Source organism: Amblyomma mixtum, chromosome 1 (assembly GCF_055824585.1).
Source record: "Amblyomma mixtum isolate Tamu chromosome 1, ASM5582458v1, whole genome shotgun sequence".
Lineage (NCBI taxonomy): Eukaryota > Metazoa > Arthropoda > Arachnida > Ixodida > Ixodidae > Amblyomma > Amblyomma mixtum.
Genome location: NC_143012.1, coordinates 136,261,726 through 136,277,832, shown reverse-complemented (window position 1 = coordinate 136,277,832; position 16,107 = coordinate 136,261,726). Strand labels below are relative to the sequence as shown.

General features: G+C 48.4%; 2 pseudogenes; one reads left to right on the top strand and one right to left on the bottom strand.

Annotated features, from left to right (window-relative positions):
- Window positions 1–772: 772 nt before the first annotated feature.
- Window positions 773–9,253, top strand: LOC149367683 (uncharacterized; annotated as a pseudogene).
- Window positions 3,251–7,606, bottom strand: LOC149367684 (uncharacterized; annotated as a pseudogene).
- Window positions 9,254–16,107: the final 6,854 nt, after the last annotated feature.

Here is a 16,107-nt window from a genome sequence, read left to right as displayed (position 1 = left end):
GAACATTCTGCTGGAAACAGATGGCTTAAATATCTGTGCAGGAGTAAATACAAATCTTGATGAACAGCCGACGAAGTCGGAAGCTGTTCATCACAAACACTGTTATGTTTTGTCGAAGCAGCTAATCTGTGCGTGTTGTTTGCGTTTTTGGAAGAAAGGTTCGAGCGGTAAAGAAAACGGCAGCACCTAAGAAGGGCCAGAAGCTGCAGAACTTGAAGAGGAAAGCTTTTCAAGCAACTGCCGCGCGGGAGAAAAAACAGAGCGAGGTTGTGGCACAAAGCTTACAGACCAAGGAATTGAAACAGCACTGGTTGATCTCCCACCTTTGCAGCGCCTGGCATTCATGGCATCATTAAAGCAGCTGAAATCAAAGTCAGCATGTGGCATGCACTACAATGCTGAGTGGTTGCTAAACTGTTTAATGCTGAGGATAGCCAGCCCACGAGCTTATAGGCTTATTTATGGCATGAAGATGATGCCACTGCCCTCCATGAGTTGTCTAACTCAAGTCCTTAAAGGCATACCTTGCAAGTTTGGGTTCAACTCCATTTGTTTGGAAGCAATAGAAAAGCAGTTAGGTGGTAGAATGGGTGGCCAAAGATTTGGCACTCTGATATTAGATGAAATAAAACTGCGCCAGGCGTACAACTTCAGCAAGTCGACATATAAGATTGACGGCTTCATCAATTGCGGTGACATTTCAGAAGGAAGCACAGAGCTTGCAGATCATGCTCTTGTTCTTATGTTTGTGCCTGTGCTTGCAAACTGATTGCAACCTATTGCAACCTTTGCCACAAAAGGAGCTGCACCTGGAAACATTTTGGCGCAACTTGTGTTGGAAACAGTTATCCAACTGCACAAGTATGGAGCGACTGTCATATCGGTGGTCAGCGATGGTGCTGGAAATAATCGTTCAGTGTGGCAGCACATGGGAATTAGTGGCAACATTGCATCCCCTTGTCACAAGATTCAGCATCCTTGTCTGCCTGAGGGGAAGTACCTTCATTTTATGTGTGACATTCCTCACGTAGACAAATGTGTGCGGAACCATCTGCTCAAGCTCAGATATGGCCAGGTATGCCTGAAGTAACCCACTTCCATTAATAATACGTCAGCTGAAGTAGAGACACCAATTTTTTCGGTTGAATGTTCTTTTTCTTCGGAATGGTGCGCAAGACGCTAGTATACATGAGCCATAACATGGCATTTGCCTACGCCAGCTCAATAATCTGTGATTGACTTTTTTTTTTCTCTCATGCTGTTTCGGTTTCGTTTGCAAAGCCGAACAAGCAGACGATTTTAGGTCACGTGAGTGATGCAAAAACTACGATATAATCCCTGATTATTTATTTTTTGGAATTCCAACTCTTGAACAGGCTTGCGCAAAAGTTTGTGTGAATTAATAGACGAAGGTATTGACCATACTGCAGTTTTTCTGTGCCTCGAGCTCAAAGCATCTGTTATGTCACAGCCGTCGTTCGGCTGTTGAAAACGAAAACCGAAACAGCATCTTGTTAGCTGTCCATGTTTTCTAATGTGCAGCACATCATAACAAACACATGACACACGAATAAAATTTGGTGTCACTGCTCTTTTAAGGTAATGACATGAAAATTTGTATTTGCAACTTTTTTTTTTTTAAAACAATACTTCCAGGCTGGAGACTACAGTATTGACTTCAGTCACTATCAACTGCTCTTCGAGACAGAGAAGAAGAAACATCTAAAGGTCATTTATAAACCGACGAACTTGCAGAGAATGAACGTGCGGCTTGCTGTGCAGGTTAGGTACAAGGGGCACATGCACGAAAATTTATAAATTTCAACGCTTTCAGTGTTGGGAGTGGTGTCATCAAACACTACTTGCAGCTCTTCAGTCGGAGCACTGCCATTGGCCTGCAGGTCTACAGGGCAGAGGAGTGTTGAAGGACTGGAACACACTGAGGGAACAGAGGCCTTCACGAGAAGAATGAATGATCTTTCCGATGCACTGAATGCAAAACACCCTGCGGAAGGGATCCGAGTGAACTTGCCGAAGATTCAGGTACTTTTCCTTAATGTGATGTGCATAGTCCAAACAGCAGCCCACACATTTTCCAAGATCACTCTGCATGCATATTACTCGGCCAATGGCACAGCGGAGCTGAAACACAATTGGCTGAAAGCTGCTCCACACGCTTTTACCATACCAACCATGTTGGCTGACTCCTCTTACTCTCCGTGGTGACGTAAAAATGTGGGAGCCGGGGCGTTTGTTAGAACGTTCGCAGCATGTACACTGGGACTGCAAGAAATCCTGTTTAGTGCACCTTCAAGGCATCGCATGCAAGAACCATAGTCCTAAACTGTCGGCTGGATGTGTCTGCGCTGAAATGTCTTTATATTAGTAGCCTCAGCCCAGTTCCATGGTAACAAAAGGCATGGCACACTGGCCATCACTAGCATTGTGCACAGCTGCACTCATAGAGCTAGTAATTAATTTTAAATATTTTGAAAACAAACATATTCAACGTTCTGACATAACTGGACCCTCGGCCATACTGCTGTGGTATGGCACGCAGGGTTTCATACCCGAAAGTTGCACAGTGGCAACAAGGAACGCCCTAGTGGAGGGCTGCGGATTAATTTAGACTGAATGTACGTGTTCCTTGACGTGCACTGACATCTCGCAATACACGGGAGTTTGTACACCTTTATCGAACTGTGGCCAGGATTTCACTGCACCACCTTGCAGTCAGCAGCCAGAGCCGTTACGGCGGGCCCTTTAACTGTATTTTAGTTAGCATCACTGACCAGTGCTGACCAGCAACCTTCTCAGAGTATGCATAAGGAATCTAGAGATAGGAACAAGAGAAAAAAAAATCACAAACATGCAGAAGTTCACATTGTATATCATGGCATGTCTGCAAATCTGACATCAAAGGAAGGAGCATGCTGGATGGAGAAAGAAAAAACGCTGCTCCCCAAGCAGTGCACATGCCATCACAAGGCAGTTCAGGAACATGCACAATTTTAAAAAGTAAATATGTGCTGCTGCACACACTTTAACTACTGGCAGTACTTCAGGATGGCACACTAGCATAAACATGAGCAAAGAATTCTAGTGCTACCACGCAGGCAGTTTGCAGGTTTCCTCAAGAGCAACGGTGCAATATCCAAGCATTGTGATAAAACTACGGGCAGGCAGAATGTAGGTGGACCAGAAGCGTGATGGTGTTCACGCTGAAACCTATTTAATAATATTTAACCTATTTAATAATAAACCTATTTAATTTTACGTAAAAATAATTTTTATGTAAAAATTTCAATAAATTCAAGTCGGGATTCGAACCAACGACACTTCATCCATTCATCCACACACGCATCCACACGCACACCAAAAGCCGGAGCTTGTTTCAAAATAAAAGCTGCAGCAAGCGTTTTATTCCTTTAAAAGGTCAAGAAGGAAATGAAACTTGTCCATCTGTAAAAAAAAAGGAACTGGTCTCTTTATAAGCTTAACATTGTGTAACAACAAACAAAAATCGGCGCCGCAGTTCACAGCCTCACGTCGTAAACACTAAGATATGAGAGCATTTCCTTAGAGAAGTCCTCGTTGAGTTCGTCGAACATTTTCACGTTCTTGCTTTTGCACTCTGGCCGAATGCACTCGACATCCTGGTTCACTACCCCCGTAATCCGGAAGTAGTTATCCTCAGTGAAGCGCTCGGCCTCCCTTATCAACTCTTGTACAGATGGACGACCCCTGCTTATTGCGGCCTTGCCCAGTTCGTGATGAAAGAATGCGTGATCCTTGTACGACTCGAACGCCTCAGCTCCAATCTTGTTCACTGCGTGAGTCAGTACAAACTCGACGCCTTGCAACATCATGGACATGTTGCGCCAGGTGCGTTCCCTAATCTTGAGCGCCGCACCACTGTCGGTCGTGTACTGCATTCCCAGAAGCTGGATCCTAGGGTTCGTCGCAATTCCCGCACTTATGGCTTCCATGCACTCCTCGTGGTAAGAGGGCTGGCCTAAGGTAATGCAGCAGAGCGTCCGGTCGACCTCCAGAGTGGTGGCGATGGCCTTGCTAACGCTCATCGTGGGGGTCTACATGGGACACTGAACCGCCAGATGCTCTTGTTATTGGCAAGACATTGAAAAATGCGGACGAGGCACAAGGTGCTGATCCCCTTCCTGGTGGCATTCACTGCTTGGTTGGTCTTAGTCTGCTCGAAGAGGCGCGTCCCATCCTGTAAGCTGATGTTGCAGTCGATCTCGACCTCCTGGATAGAACGGGCACACAGTTGCCTTACTTTGGGTACGGACGTGCAGATGCACAGGTACTGGAGGGCCTTGGTTAGCCGGAACGCGTGTGATAGCTGCTCCATGGTGGGAGAGCCCGAGACGAAGAGCTGCAAAGCACGGAGGATCCTGTTCGATGCCAGGGCGTTAGTGAAGGCGTCCAGTGGCCTCCTGTCACTGTCGGTGGGTTCCAGACTGGCACTGAGTCGCTGCAGCATCTCATTGCTGGCCAGCAGTCTGGCCAACGCGTTGACCCCGTCCTCGCGACAGCCGTTGGCAACTAGAAAAATAATCTTCAGCGATTTGTTATGAAGTAGAGACTCTGTGACGGCAACAATTCCAGAGTCTGAGATGGAATTGAAACACAAGAGCAGCTCTTTGAGCTTGGCGTCCACAGTAAGCATCTCGGCGATTGCGCACGCTCCTTCGGCACCCATCGCATTGTCACGCAAGTCCAGAAGCATAAGTGAGTTGTTGGTCTTCAACGCGGCGGCCAACGCTCGCGTCTGTGTGGATTCAATGCCGTTGCTTGCAATCCGGAATGCTATCATCGTGGTGTTCTCCACGAGCACTGACACTATGGCCATTGCCCCTTTAGCCTGAAGTCTCGTCTTCTGAAGAGTAACTGACTTCAGCGTATTGTTCCATTGAAGAAGTTTCGCAAACTCTTGCGCTCCTCGTAGGCCTACCGTGTTGACCTCAAGCTGAAATATTTCAACGCTCTTGCTGGACCCGAGCACCTTGAACAGCACGATGATGTCGATCACTTTGATGCGGACATCAAGAAGGCAGAGCTCTTTCAGCGATGCGGTCGACTTGACATAATCCAAGACCATCGTCAAGTCACACTGACGTAGTTTCACGGAGGAGATCGCGATGGTCGCCAAGTGTCCACGCAACATGGCTGTGATAAGCAAGGGCGTGCGCAGAACTTTTTCCAGGGGGGGGGGGTGCATCTGCTTGGCATCTGCGCCCTCTGCTTTCCAGCAGATCATGGCACAAATTCTGGAGGACTGTTCGGGAGTGTTGTTTTACATAGATCATATCATTGTCTATGGCAAATCGCAAGTAGAGCATGATAACAACCTACGGAAAGTTCTTTTAGCATCTGCATTTGTCTTGCAAATGTTTGATCCCTATTTGCCCACTGTTGTGACTACCGATGCTTCGGATGTAGGACTGGGAGCAGTCCTCCAGCAGTTGGGTCCACACGGACTCCAAACGGTAGCCTTCGCGTCTCGGCCCTTGTCTCCTACAGAGCGAAAGTATTCAGTGCCTCCAATGGCTCCATGCTGCATCGTGTGTGGCCTCCAGCGGTCCCACAACACTGTGCTGCATCCTTTACCCGAGCGTGAACCCGATCGTCACACAAGTGGATTGACCTTGTGCGACAGTGTCCTGACCGTGGTGACTTGCTTGACTGGGTGTCGACAGAGCAGGAGGAGAGCATCGTGTGCTCGCTGCACTTAGCATCGGGTCCTCTCACATGCCTCTTTCCGGAGAAGTGCCTCAAGCCCGACGCTGTTCCTACCTTGTACCCAAACAGGTGACATCCTGGAAGGGTTGTGCAGGGACGTGTCTTTTGTGATGTGTTTTTTGAGTCTCAATTTTCTGTTTCGGTGAGGTGTCAGACTGGCATAGTAAGTGCCACTCATTTGGAGGACAAGAGTCGCATCACGCCCTACACGCTGTTTGAAGATGGCAGTGCCTCTCAGCTGACTGTGACTCAAGAGCTACCGTGCAGTGGTGCGGTCAGTACCTGTTGGTGTTGCAACCTTCCTAAGTGAGTGCGCTGTTAGTGTAGTAATGCCGTGACACAGCTCACCTCTGAAGAACTGGAACCTTGCGGCGAATCTCCAAAGCTCTGCCAAACTGATCAGTGTAGTAGGTGGGGCTTAATGTCTCAAAGTGACTTGTTGTGTGCTTGTATGTATATTTCTTTGTGTGTATAGAGAGAGAGTGTTTTCTTGTTTGTGTCATTTTTTTAATGTAGCTGCAAATTGTTTTTCCCCGGGCAGTATGTTTGCTTGTTTGGGTCAATTTTCAATATATCTGTGAATTGTTTCTTTTTCCTAAGTGGAATAAGGGCAATAAGCGGAATAAGTGTGTTTTCTTGTGTGTCAATTGTCAATGTATCTGTGAATTTTTTTTTCCAAGGGAGTGAGTGTGTTTTCTTGTTTTCGTGTCAATTTTTAATGTATCTGTGAATCCTTTTCCCCCAAGAAAGGGAGTATGTTGTATTGTGGTTCATGTCTTTTCAGTTCTTGTTTGGGTTTTGTGGATTGTCTTGGATTTCGTGTAATGTGACGTCATCGTATATATATATATATATATATATATATATATATATATATATATATATATATATATATATATATATATATATATATATATGCATGCGGTGTCCGTCCAATAAAGCGTCTTGGTCTTGTTCTTGGTCATGGAGACGGCGGCACGGACTCGACCCTCCTTACTAAGACGGCCAACACCACACTGATAAGGTCGTACGTCTCGTCATCATACGTCCGCCATCCGTCCAGGTGGAATTGTTCAAGGGCGGCGTTGGGGAGAACACCTCCTGCTTGAGCCCGAACAGTTGGCCCGCGTAGCTCTAGTGCACGGAGTAGATGCACCGGTGAATCGCGAGCAGCTCTGCGAGGAGTGTTGCGCACACTTCACCGTAGCCGCTTGAGCTGGGGCGGCAACGGTGCACGAATGTGAAAACGGGCAGTAATTTATCGGGCAAGTCCTGGCGGAGCTCGACGCCGATGTTCGCGGAGAAGCGGCTCCAGACTCCGACTTTCCTGAAGAGCCAGCAGCCGTGTTGTCTCATCGGCGGCCCTACACCGGCCAGGGTCTCGGATATGTCGGGATTAGTGCAGTGAGCCCTCATGTCCAGCTCGAAGTGCTTAAGTACATTTTCAGACGTTCATCACAGGTTGGCGCGGAATAATTTCTGGTTCGGCTTGGGGCCTCTTGCGTTTCTGCTGGTCCGTCAGAGCACATGCGGACATCGGCCGGCGAAAAAAAAAAAAAAAAACGTCTTCAGACGTAGCGTGCTGAGTACAGATGCCACACACAAAGTAGATGCTACTATGGGCGCCGGGCAGGCACGAGGCACGCTCAGCGCGCGCTGCACGTGCGTCATTGCTCTCTTCAAAATCAACACGCGACTAACGAAAACTGGCGCCCCCCAGTAACCTCTTCGGCTTTCCATACTGGCTGAAGTGGGCTGTAGCAACGTTGGCTGTAGATTGCCAAAGCTGGCGGCGCTGCACTTCAGCCACCACCATAGAGTTAATCCGTCATGTCACCATGGACGCTTGTTGGACTTGTTGCGGGACAGTCGTATTTTTTCGGGAACATGAAGTGGCATTACTGAGATTTTTAATTTCGAAAACGCTCTTCGTGTGTGCGCCATGGTGTGCGCAGACGACTTTGGCGCGAACGAAGTGTGCAAAAGCCGCAGTAGTGAAAACGCAACGACACACGACGCCAATAAATGGTTTTACTTTTCTGAAATGCCATTACAAACCCTCTTAAAGTGTCTAAACAACATTTTTTTTTTATTTAAAAATGCGCCTGTTAATCACGAATTATTAGTTTTTGTAGTGTTCATTACTTGGCCAATAGGAGAGCTAGCCATCTCTTATTTCGGGCAAACTTTGCATTTACATGCTCTTCTGCTCGTTTGTTGCAATTTACAGACAGGATATTTAATGTTACGACATTCGTAGTTATCGCACAGCTTTATTTTTATATTATTTTTTGGCCAAAAGTTGTAGTTCTGCCCAACGTTTTTAGATCTGCCATGGAGGAAGGAAAAAAAAGAGAAGAGGCCCTTTCCACTATAGTTCACTATACTTTCCACACAACACCCTGGCACATGGAGGAAGGAAACCAATCCTTTCCTTCTTTCCTCCATGCCCTAGCCAGCGGCATCCACCTTGAAGTGTGGAGGAAATCGCGTGGTTTTTTTTTTTTCTCGATTGGGAGGCAATCTTGTCCAGGCGGCTTAGCAACGGTACAGTAGAATACTTGAAGTGTGATTACCGGCGTTGTAGTTGCTGTTTACAAAACGGGCGGTAGCAGACGGCCGCGGCGTAGCATTTGGGATGCGGCGTAGGCACTGATCTCCACTAGTGGAGATCAGTGGGCGTAGGCGTACTTTCCTGAATTGCTCGAGTTTTTGATCGTGTTCACAAGCTGACGTTGGCGCCGTTCACTCGTATCTCGGGTGGAATTCGCTGCAAAACTCTCGTTGCGTGCATTGATTTCAACGTGCTCGGCGACCACGATCGCGCGGGCATTTCGTCTACTGCGTCACTGCTCGGAGCCGTCGGGAGGCCGCCTCTGAGGAGTTTTCGCGCTGTTCGTTCACCAGCGATTCAATACGCCGTGCGCTAGAGAGGTCGTCGGCGTATTGTGCGGACGTTTCGCGTCCTGTGCGTGCAGTGTGTGTGTGCCATTCGCGCTCCCGTTTCCATCTGCAGTGAAACCTCGTTGCTATGCGTGTTCTTGCAACGCTCCAGCGATTGTCACTGCTATAACTGTCATTTTCGTTTTGCGGCGATTGCGCTTGTTTGAGCGGCGGGGGTCATGACATGGGCGGAGAGCGATATTTTAAAGGAAGCAGCTGCGCTCGCTTTGCTCTTAGTATACAGAAACTTTGTTACATGCCCGTTTCAAGTGTAACGTTTGAAGCGTCTAGGCGAACTGTTTGCCTCTGGGACGTGCCGGGCTCAAGTGTATATATTTGTTCATATCGTGGCCAAGTCTGTGTTTCTGGCATGTTTAGACCGGTTTCCTGTAGCAGGTTTGCAATTGCTTTTGCAAGTGCTTCCCCTCTTTTCTGTGTTTTCTGTCTTAGTTTGCGCTGTTTTTTCCACCATGAATTCACACCAACTAGCCCAAATGTGTGCTTTGCTACTGTTCTGTTCTTTCTAATAAACCTTAGTTGCGAGTCAGCGCTTTAGTGTCTCCCCTCTTTTCTGTGTTTTCTGTCTTAGTTTGCGCTGTTTTTTCCACCATTGTTACGTCCTTTATTGCTGGTAGCAGGGTACAGACTGGCGGGGAAGCCGCCAACACGTGACACATGGTAGCTCAGGGTTGCTTGGCCCTAAAGATTGTCCCGCTATAACACTCCTCCCCCCTACGTCACGAAGTCCTTCAGATACGCAGGGCGGCTGCGTTGGCGCTGTGGTCGCTGGACTTGAAGGGAAGCACTCGCTTCACTGTCCTCACCACAGGAAGCAGATTCGGTACTGGGCGCTGCAGCCTCCTCCAGTCTTTCTCCTTGGTCCCGTCTTCCAGGGTCCTCTAGGCTTGAAGGAATGCCAAGCCCGGAACACCCTGCCGGGGAAGCAACCAGCGGTTCCTCCTCTTCACACATCCCAGAAGCGAAACTGTCCAATGCGTAGCTGGCAGAACGACTTCTGAGTTGGTCAACATGACGTCTCCATCGACGACCGTCCTTGGTGACGACCAAGTACGACACTGGTCCTGTGACAGCATCCACAATGCCCGGCAACCACTTGGGCCCATAGAGATAGTTGCGCACAAACACTCGATCCCCCACATCAAACAGTCGCACTGCCTGGCTACGGCGCTGCATCACCTGCTCTTGTTTCTGCTGCACACTGGACTGCAGGTCAGGATGCAGACGCTCTAACATAGTTGAAAGTTTCCTGCCCATTAGCAATTCGGCCGGGCTCTTGCCTGTTGTAGCATGAGGCAGGATATGCTGGGTCATTAAAAACCTAGCCAGACGTGTGTCGATATCGCCTCCAACCATTCGCTTGAGTACTCCCTTGGTTTCGCGCACCATGCGTTCTGCTTGACCATTCGAAGAAGGGTGATATGGGGCAACGGTCACATGTCGGATTTGATTCCGGCACATGAAGTCTCTGAACTCCTCCGAACAAAAGGCAGTGCCATTATCAGAAACAACAGTTTCTGGAATGCCATGGGTAGCAAAAAGGAAACGAAGCTTCGCACAAACTGTAGCTGTCGACATGGAATTCATCCGGCACACTTCCAACCACTTTGAGTGAGAGTCCACCACAATGAGGAAAACTTTGCCTTGGAAGGGCCCAGCAAAATCGATGTGTAGTCTTGTCCAAGGACGCTTGGTGAATTCCCAAGGGTGAATCTTTGCAGCTGCTGGCGCAGACCTGGATTCCTGACAACGTGCACAGTCTCTCACCTTCTGCTCAACATCTCTGTCGATTCCTGGCCACCACACGGCTCCTCTGGCAAGCCCCTTCATCTTGACAATTCCTGGATGAGTTGTGTGAAGAATGTCCATGACATACGGTCGAGCTGGCTCTGGAATGACCACACGACTGCCCCACAGCAAACAACCTTGGTACACCGACAGTTCATGCTTGCGGCTCACAAACGCTGCAAACTCTTCTGGCAGCTTACCCTCTGGCCACCCATGCTGCACCCAATTGCAGACTCTAGCCAACAGCTTATCCCTTGACGTGAATCTTGCCACCTTCCTAGAGTTCCATGCTACTTCCGGCGCCATTTCCAGCATCCCTACTTCCCCAAGACGCTGCTCCTCTTCCTCTGCCCTACTGGCTCTCAGTGGTAAACGACTGAATGCATCAGCATTGGAAAGCTTCTCCGCTGGTCGATACTCAATTTCATAGTCATAAGCCGATAACATGAGGGTCCAACGCAGCATCCGTGGTGATAGCACCTGGGGAATGGGCTTGGCATGGTGCAACAGTCCTAAGAGGGGTTTGTGGTCTGTCACAATTTTGAAATGTCTCCCATATAGAAACTGATGATACTTCTTTATGCCAAAGCCGATGGCGAGCGCTTCTCGGTCTGTCTGGGCATAATTCCGTTCTGCCGCACTCATAGTTCTCGACGCATATGCAACCGGTCTCTCGCTGCCATCTTCGCACACATGACTCAACACAGCACCCAGTCCGTACGGGGATGCGTCACAGGCCAGCACTAGGGGTTTGTTGACATCATAGTGCACCAGAACATGTGATGACTGTAGCAGATCTTTCGCCTGGCGAAATGCTTCCGCCTCAGCTTCCATCCAACGCCACTCGCGACCCTTGTCCAACAGCCGGTACAGTGGCTCCAAGGCATGAGCTGCTCCCTTAAGAAACTTGTTGTAAAAGTTCAGAGCTCCTAAAACGGCTTGAAGTTCCTTTTTGCATGTCGGCTCTGGGGCCTTGTGAATAGCACGCACCTTGTCTTCTGTCGGCTGCACACCTGCAGAGTTCACACGGAATCCCAAGTAACACACTTCCTCAACACCAAATTGACATTTGTCAAACTTTAGTCGCAGACCGTCTTCATGAATTCTTTTGAGCACTTCTTGTAAACGAGCATTGTGCTGCACCTCATCCTTTCCACCGATCAAGATGTCATCCAAGAACACAAGAACACCATCAATTCCATGCAACAGTTCTTCCATGTACCTCTGAAAGATAGCCACTGCCACTGCCACGCCAAATTGAAGACGGGTTACGCGGAACAGTCCCCGATGTGTTGTAACCGTCAACAAGTCAGCTGTTTCTTCATCAACAGTCTTCTGTTGATACGCCTGTCCGAGGTCTAGCCTTGAAAACTTCGAGCAACCTGCCAGCCTGGCAAACAGCTGCTCCGGTGTCGGCAGGGGATACGTCTCCCACTGCACTACACGATTGACTGTGCTCTTGTAGTCCCCACAGATCCTTATCGATCCATCTTTTTTGACAACTGGAACGACAGGTGTTGCCCACTTCGAGTGCCGCACAGGCTGGAAAATGCCTTGGCTCACCAACTTGTCCAGTGCTTCGTCCACCTTCGGTCTCAATGCAAACGGTACTTGTCGTGGCTTCAGAAATCGCGGCGCAGCTGCCGGGTTCACCTCTATGCGTACAGGAGGCCCTTTACTTGTCCCAAGTCCAGGCTCAAAGACTGAAGAATACTTCTTGAGCAAGGCTGTTGTTCCCCTACTGCCAGTTCGACTCGGCTCGTACACACTGTGAACACCACTCAGACTTATTCCCAAAGACTTGAACCAGTCCCGACCGAGAAGTCCGATACTAGCACCCTTAACCACCACCAATCGCAGGCGATGTTCCTGCCCCTTGAATTCCACCTTCACGGTCAGTTCACCCAACACTCGTAGTTCCTTGTTATTGTAAGCTCGGAGATGAAGAGTACTTGGGCGCAACGCCCTTTTCGATATTCGCAGCTTCTGCATAGTCCGGTCGTTGATGACTGAACACACTGCACCAGAGTCCACCTCCATCTCTAGGGGACTTCCGTTGACGCGCACTTCCACTCTCACGGCTGGCTCTTCACCAGACAGCACGAACACGTCGTAAACGTCCGACGCAGCATTCTTGTGACGGCCTCCACTGGCCCGTTTTTTGTTCTGAGAGTTGGGTTCAGCCGAAGCGCGAGCTGCCGCCTTCCTCCTGCATGCTCTCACTATGTGCCCTCGTTGCTTGCAGAAGTGGCACTGCATATTCATGAATGGGCAACTGCTTGGCGAATGCGCACCCTTGCAGCGGAAACATACGCTTGTGCTTCCAGGCGAACCAGCCTGCTTATGGGTACCCTCCTTGGCTGTCACTGGCGCAGAGACCTTCGCAACACACGGGTCGAAACGCTGCCCGCTCACGCTGCCAACTTCACACGATGCGGCACTGCCGCGAATTTGCTCGGTCTGTCGCTGCGCAGATTCCATTGCAATGGCTTTCTCCCGAGCTGTAGCAAACGTAAGCTCCGGCTCCGCCAGCAACCGACGCTGAAGGGTCTCGCTTCGCACCCCGCACACTAGCCGGTCGCGCAACATGTCATCGAGCGACGCACCGAAATCGCAGTGTTCCGAGAGACGTCGCAATTCTGCGATGTAGTCGGCAATTGACTCACCGGGCTGCTGTTGACGTGTGCCAAACTTGAAACGCTGTACTGTCACCGACGGTCGCGGCGAGAAGTGGTTTGAGAGACGCCTGACGATCTCATCGTAGGCCACGGCCGACGGCGCATCCGGAGAACAAAGGGAGCGAACGATGGCATACGTTGCTGGGCCGCAAACGCTGCAGAGCGTTGCTCGCTTCTTCTCGTTACCGTCGATGTCGTTTGCTTGAAAGAAAAATTCGAGGCGCTCCAAATACAAGGGCCAAGACGTCGCCTCTGTTGGAACGAATTCCCCAATCGTGCCCAGCGCAGTTGCCATTTTTACCTCGTCGCCAATTATATGTTACGTCCTTTATTGCTGGTGGCAGGGTACAGACTGGCGGGGAAGCCGCCAACACGTGACACATGGTAGCTCAGGGTTGCTTGGCCCTAAAGATTGTCCCGCTATAACAACCATGCTTTTCTAGCTTATGTCATGCTCAAGAAGTGCGAAAAACGCAAAGCTCGACCTGAATTTGGAGGCCTTTTCTCACGTGTTTATTGTGCCCATGTTCTGTGACAGTGTTATTTGGGGTAAAAAGTACTTAGTGAAATGAGGAGCCATATATGTGTGCTGAATTTCATTGATGCCTGTGGTTATGTTGAAGAAAAATAATTTGATGCATTCATTACGTACGTAATGTTTTCAAGCATGAAGGAAAACGGCTTAATTTTACACATGAATTGCCCAAAGGCAACCAAATCCAGTTTCTGGATATTAATCTGGAATTTACGCCCTCACATATCTGTTGGTCCTACAACCCCAGAGTGAACAAGCAATTACTACCCTTTGACAGTGCACATTCAAAGTTGGTTAAAAGAGCGATTGTTCACCTTGCCTGCCGTTCGGCCCTAGAAAAGTCATGTGAGCACAGATTGAGTTCAAGTCTTAACCGTCAGATTGAGAGGTTGTATGCTGCTGGGTATCCGCTGCAACTGATAGCCTGTATTTGTGAAACTCTGCTACAGAGGATGAAGAATACGAACCGCCAAACGAACAAAGACCAAAAACCAGTGTGTGTCATGCCTTACCTGCACCGAGTGTCTCACAATATAAAGAAAGTTGCAGGAAGATACAGCGTCCAGCTCGTGTTTGCGGCGCCGTGTAAGCTCGCTAAACTGTGTGCAATCATGAACCGAGATGATAGACAACAAAGATGCACCTCAAATCACAGCCTTGAGTACACTGAATGTGCCAGAGAAGTTATTTATCAGGTGCCATTATCCTGTGGAAAGATGTACATCAGTCAAACTGGGCAATGTTTTAATGAGAGGGCGGCTGAACATGTTCGCAATCTTTCTACCAACTCAGGAGGAAATTTAGCTTTACATTGTAGGAAGTGCGAAAAAACTAATTGTCACCCATTTCTCGAAAGCACAGAGTTCCTCACTACGGCTAGAACCAAAATGGAAAGGGAGATAATTGAGGCCTTCCTAATCGCAAAGAATTTGAAGAATTGTGTGAGCACACCGTCCATTATGCTTTCTGATAAAGAAATCTCGTTTTTAGAAAGGAACACTTTAAACCGTCCATTTTAACCCCGCACCTATACTCTTGTTAAGTTTTTTTCCATCCTTCATAGATTTTAGCCTGGTTTTTGCGTTGTCATTGCTCGCGTCGCCTTTACCTTTGTTTATTGTTCATCGTTTACTGTTATTACTGTTGGTTCCGCGTTTCATCTCATTTTGCTGAGTAAGTTTCGCTAACAATACAGCATTTTGTTGGTGCCCTCATTCGTGGTATTTGTATTTTCTTCACTTTCAGGATCTTTTTCTTCCCGTCTCCTTTTTATCATGATATAAAAAATAGCGCACAGTGAACACAAGGGACGGAAAGTAAACGACGCAGACAAGCGCTTGTCTGCGTCGTTTACTTTCCGTCCCTTGTGTTCCCTGTGCGTTATTTTTTACATCATGAACGTTATCCAACTTGCCCAACTTTCCGCTTTGCTCCTTTTTATCCTTTTATCAAGGTATCGATGGTGGGTAAGCTTGCACACACTGGTGTAGTTTAGATTGGTGCTCTGGTGGGTTCACGTATCATGTACGCGTAACTATCAATACTTATCTGTTTTGATCCCGGCTGTGTCATGTGGTGGATGTTTAGAGCGTATAAAAGGTAATGCTCAAAGCGTTTTTCGAATAAAAGTTGGAAGTTCTGCGCTCTATGTGTGCACGTGTTTTCTGTCTATGTCCGTGTTTTTTTGCGCAGTTTAATCATGAACCCTCTGTCCACTTGATGAACATTGCTCCCAAGGTCTGCCATAATGGACCACCCGGAGAGGACCCAAGTGTCTGTCGCTCCAATCATCGTGCTGAGCCGTGTCACAGTGCGGCAATAGTCAACGAAAAAAAATGTTGCGCTGGCCTTTGAGCATAAAAGGCCTCGTTTCCGGAGGTCCTTCAGCATAGCACCGCAGCGGTGGGTGGGCGTGCATTACCCCCATCACCCATGACCATGTGTGAGGACAAAGGACCAGTTCCTGCCAGTTTCCTCTACCTCATGTGCCCGACTAAGCACGCGAAAACAAACTATCAAAGCGTCCCCCCCGTACATCAAGTGCCTGCGTTGCGCGAATGCATAGTGGTCCCGCTTTTATAGCCGCTGCGAAGCCCAAATCATCTCGATATTGATGCCCTCGGTGCCACCGAAACCTTTTCGCTACTCTACATCTTTTCTAAAAACTGGGATCCAATCCTTCCTGCATTCTATAGACATAGCACGCAAGAAGTCAAATATATATAATTTGCCAATTCTTGCTCAAAGGTCTCACTGAAGGGGTCGTACTACTATGAGAAACAAAATTCTGCAACATATTTTTATTGACTACGAAGTATGATATAGAGAACATGTGGACAAAGTTTAAAAATATATATATTTTTTAATTGTTGTCAGAAGTTT